We start from the raw sequence: 5,491 nt of genomic DNA, 5'->3' as shown, positions 1-5,491 counted from the left end.
AAAGCTAGTGGCTGCCAAACATGTAGAAAACTAGTATAGCTTTCCCCACTCCCGGCTCAATGACTTATGATCTGTTATTTTGAGGATATCATTAGAAATGCTCTGTTTACATTGTACTAACAACTTTCTAGACAGAAATGAAGAGCTGTAGTGCTCCGTACACTGACTGCATACTGTATTTTCCTACACTCGCAAATCAACCCTGAACGCCAAATTCTGACACTGAATCTCTATTTGACAGGGTAAATATTTATGTAATGTTCTCTTTGATTTATTATTTGTATTTGGTTTACTTTTGTAGATAAACCAATCATTTCTGATGGAAAGTTCTTTTAATGCTACATCTTTTTGCTCTCACTCCACTAGCTTTCTATAGAGGCAACTATGTAAAGGGCATTATTAGAACATAGTTGATAGTTCTCTAAATAAAATATTTGAAAATAATTTACCTATTAAAGTTTTCATTAATCTTAATGTGATTTTATATCCAGAAATCTTGTTTTTAAATCCTAATACCTTTTTTTTTTCCTTCAGCCTTTTTTATTTCTTTATGTAGCAGTCTATAACTTGGACCATAGTGTCCTTAGCTAACTGATACATCTTTGACACTACAACTGCCTTTCACATGACAGAGCTGTATTCTCCCCATTGTTGCTTCATTCAGCATGTATAAACCTTCTCTTTGGTGCACCATTTGATGATTGTGCATGCATAATTAGTTGAATTCCTGATGTGAGTAGCCTGATAACAAGTGTAAATAGCCATTACTTTCTTTAAAGGAAAAAAAAAAAGGAAAGCAATTCAAGTCATTTTGCATGGGACGGGGAGTTTGCGACCAGAGATGATTTTATGAATATGGGCCCCACTTTTCGGAAAGACTTAACTTAAAGAACTTATCATATCTTAGCGTCTCTGAATATCATGGCTGTGGTGTGTTTACTGACTTCTAATCTGTGTTGAGCAGTATGATTTTGGAAAACTATTTTTGGGGCATATATATGCTATCATTAGCCAAGAATTTGGTACCTCCTAAAAAATGAAAAAGGAAAACAAAAATGTCGCCCTCATTCTTCCTCGTCAACTTACAGAGTTTTTGAAGAATGGTTTATGAGATCTTTTATATTTAAGTGAATGGATAATTTTATGTATGAAGAACTCATGAAGCAAAGAAGTTTTTAGAAAAGTAAATTTTAAACTGAGTTGCAGAAGATGTAAGTCCTGACACTTATCCCCTGCAGCAGTCATTTGTCTAAATGAACTCCAGGAAAGCCCTGTTCTCTTTACTTACAGGTTCTTCATTGATAATTGAGGTTATCCCTGCTCTGATTTTTTTTTAAAAACTCATGATACTTCTGAGATTGATACAGTCAAAAAATGTTAGCTGATGCAGAGGTCGGTATCTGCCTGCCAGTGAAGGGAGATGCTGACTTACAGCGCTGCCTGCACAGCACAAAGTTCTGTAAATGTTAAATGGGCAGATCGTTTCCTTCCTTATTTTCTCAGCATAGTTGGAGATTAAGGAGGAGGAGGAGATTTGAGCGGTGTTTCTTAGCCAACTGAAGTAAACTTTGGAATCCCTGTGAAACAGAAATTGTCAACTGAACATTATCAACAGAATATTATTGGTAACAAATATTAAATGAATGTGATAGCAATGAGGCGTAACAGCACATCTGTTTGAAAACTGATGATACACAAGCCAATGAATGCTTTCTAGTGTACAAAAAGTACATCACTGCCTGCTCATAGACATCCTGATATGGATCATTGAATTGCAGTATCAGTCACTAATGGTGGTATTTATTTTAAGATTAAAAACTGTATCCAGACATCTAGTCAATGTAACCTTCCTGTTCGAAAAATAGTCCCTTAGAAACACTGCAGAAAATAATTAGGAAAAAAGAATTCCTGTTATATTGAATCAGCATATTTGTTCTCATCTAAACCCTCTAATCTTTTTTATTATTGTTATTTGCTAATGTTCCCAAAGAACAGAATTTCTTCTTGTCCCTATAGACCTCAGTTGTTTTCTGCAACAGCTTGTGACTTACTTTCTTATGTGACTATGACACTGAAAAAGTGTACTTTGGGATTTATGAAAGAAATCGGGAGAGAGAACTAACCATAGACCTTTACAGTTGGGGAAGTGGTAGTGATCTGGGATCTGCACTTTAAAAACCAAAAAGGACAAAATTTCCTTCTCCAATGGCTACTTTAAAAAAAAAAAGCAAACTGTCTTCTGTCGATACAATGAGTAGTATAATAATATTTTTAATTTTACTTTGGCCTCTCAGGAGTCTGTGCAGGAGTCTGGTACTAATGGCAAGATGTCAGCAGCTAGCGACCTGTGATTATGAACAGTTTGTGTCCACGAAAAGGCTAGTACAATATTTTTTACCCTCTCAGTTTTGCAAATTTTATAACTTCAACAAAGCATAGATGACATAATTTAGAAAAAAGAAATCCAAACTGGGTATGACCTGATTCTAGTTCGGAGTATGCATGTTCTTGGACCTGTTCTGTGCTTACTCTGCTGCTGTGCATCACTTGGGGTACATACGTAGACCAATTAGACCAACCTGATGACTAGCTGAGAACAGAGCAAGCCCTCTGATGGATAGATGAGCAATCTCAGCTACGTTCCTCAAACTAGATTCACTTCCCATCCTGCCCAAGCACATTAAACTTGTTATTTGAATGCTTCAAATACTGGTTTCATTGCTGGTACATCAAATGAACATCTATCGGTAAATCATACCTTTCAGAACTAGAGAGTGAAAACACAGCCAGCCTGATGAATCACCCTGCATTTCTAAAAGGATATCGCTTATACTAAATAAAATCACACTGAGTGACGTGAGTTTCAGCCTGCATCACAGCTCAGTCCTTATTTTGAAGCGAACCCTTGGAGCATATTAGCACTGGACACCTGCTGCTGGCGTATTTAGTACGTACTTAGTAAATCGTATTCTATCAGTGCTTTCCTTTTTCCTGGTGAGAAAGGTATTTTCAACACCTGCACATCTCTGGTTCTAAATTGACAAAAATCAGTTTCTATGTTGTTTGTATATCTCTGTTGGATCCTTCCGAAATCCTTCACTCCCTAAAATATCACTGAAAATGTAACAAGTACAATATATATGGTATTTACCTTCTCAGCTTTTCTATTAGACTATTGTTTCTGACACTGTACTTTATTAAACACTTTACTACAAGCTACAGTAGTACAAGGCTGCTTTTGTGTGTTAAAGAGAACGCATCTTTTCTGTTCACTGCCCAGCTTTTTGAGGACGTCCTGCACCACGGAGCAATAGGAGTTCATCCGGATGGCTGCAGGAAGGGGGATGCCCCTCTGAGAACGTTAGGTGCAACTACGGCACCTGATGGCTGAGTTAGCTGGATTTACAGGGGTTTAGTAGCCTCCGGACACATTGAAATGAGTCCCAAATTAAAATTTCTTATTGGATAAGTCCTGCATTTCAGTTAAAAAGATCCTAGTCCAAGCCTGCCCAGGTTTTGACTTTTCAAGCTTTGACTGAAGAAATATGTAAAAACAAAACTACAAATGTGCAGGTTTCCCACTACAGAATAGCTGCAAACGATGGAATTTTACCTGCACTGAAGTGTGCTTCACTTCTGCCTGAAATTGCCCCATTCCAACCCTAAACCACACCTTCCAGGACTGGTATAAATACATAAAGAATGAAGTTACAAGTGTAGGAAGAATAAAGGCAGAGTGAGAAGCAAAATATACAGGATAATGTATAAACAATAGATAAAATACACAGGACAAACTGTCATTTTATTGAGTAATAATATGGCAATGTGGATTAAGGTATTAAAACAATAGTTATTTCAGAGTCTTAAGAAACCCCTTTTTACAGAGCAGGAAAACTCCATCTTGAATCACTCTGTAATAGTACCGATGATAGACTATTTCCAGGCCCCATTTTCTCTCATCTGCTCCGTTTTCCCTGGGGCTGGGCAGAGCTGCGGTATGCGTGTGCCTGCCGGGAGCGCGTGCGACCCGCCGCCCCGCGCAGGACCTCACGCCAGCGAAGGGGTGCGAGACACTTGCAGCGGCGCAGTAGAGCAATGTCTAAAAATACTTTACCTATACATAAAAATTGGGCATTCGGTCCCTCTATTTGCCCTAGGGATTATGAAACACCACATCTGTCAACCTGAAAACCAGGAACAGGCATTAATTAAACACAACAAAATGTAACTTTGCACCCACATTGCAGTAGGCTGCCGGGACAAAGAGAATGCCACTCAATTAGCTCTCGGGCAAAAGCCAGGGTGCCCACAGCTGCCGCCCCGCTGAGGAGACCCAGCCGCCCCGGGGCTGTGTCAGGCCCAGCTGGGCCCGGGGCTCGTCAGGCCCGCAGCCGCTGGGAGGCCCTGCGCCCATAAAGAGCAACCTCCCCCAGGGCAGGGGGAGAGCGGCTGCTGCAGGTGTTAGTAAATAGGACTGGAAGAGCCAAGGAAGATGGAGTGGAAGCAAACGCTAAGGCCCTCTCTGGCCTGGCGCCGAGAAGCGTGCCCTTGCGGCACTGTGAGGAGTGTCTGCGCAGCGGGCAAGGAGCGGAGACCTGCTCTGGGGAGGCCGCCAGCAAGGTAGGGCCTCTCGCAGGCAGCCTTTGTTGTGGTTAATGGCTGTGTTGAAATCCTCCTTGTGGGAAGGTGCTTGTGTGCAACAGCCGGGTCAGGTGTCTCTGCTGGTTATGCTAATGGTTTTGCAAGGGGTGCCATGTTGAGTGCCGGAGCGGTGGGGTTTCCAGAGATGCTGTGGGTCGATCGGGGTGCTGCAGGCCCGAGCTGAAATCTGCCTGCGCCTGAGGGGAAGGGCGCGCGGTGGCAGGTCTCTGCCCAACCATGCCCGCGGGCTGGCACAGCCGCTTCTTCCCTTCTGCATGGCTTCCTCAGTCAGGAAAAGCTGATGTAAATGGTGTCCCTGATCTTCTGCTGCTTGTTCTGAAGGTCCTCCAGCCCACGAGCACAGCAGGGCTCCTGGGAAGGCTGGAGTGAAATGTGGCTCTGTCAGGAGCTCGGTCAGCCTCCTGCAGCTGCCAGAGGCGTGCTTGCTGTGCGAGGAAAGCCGTGCTGCCGACCTGCTCAGCGAAGCACCCTGCTCCTGCCTGTGCGGGATAGGTGAGGGTATTACAATAGCAGGTCTTTGGTAGAAAAGGATTATGTTTTTCTGTAGGACTATAAAATATAACTGGGCTTGAAGGCAGGGTCGCCTTTGGAGAAGTAGTTTGTTCTGGCTCTAGCAACGTCCTACTGAAACTAACTGACAACCATAGAAATTACTATCCTGTAAGGAAGAGATACAAATCTCAATTTAAGAAAGATCCAAGACCTAAAACTAATTCACCAGCCTCTTCAAGAACAATCCATGCTTAATTTTATCCACTCTAAGCTTTCCCTGTTCTTGTTAATTTGTGTGCTGCTGCAGACCTCCTCTTGGACCAGAGCTAGAGATGAT

Source organism: Platalea leucorodia (assembly GCF_965183815.1).
Source record: "Platalea leucorodia genome assembly, chromosome: 9".
NCBI classification, from domain to species: domain Eukaryota; kingdom Metazoa; phylum Chordata; class Aves; order Pelecaniformes; family Threskiornithidae; genus Platalea; species Platalea leucorodia.
Note: the sequence above shows the minus strand (reverse complement) of the source record.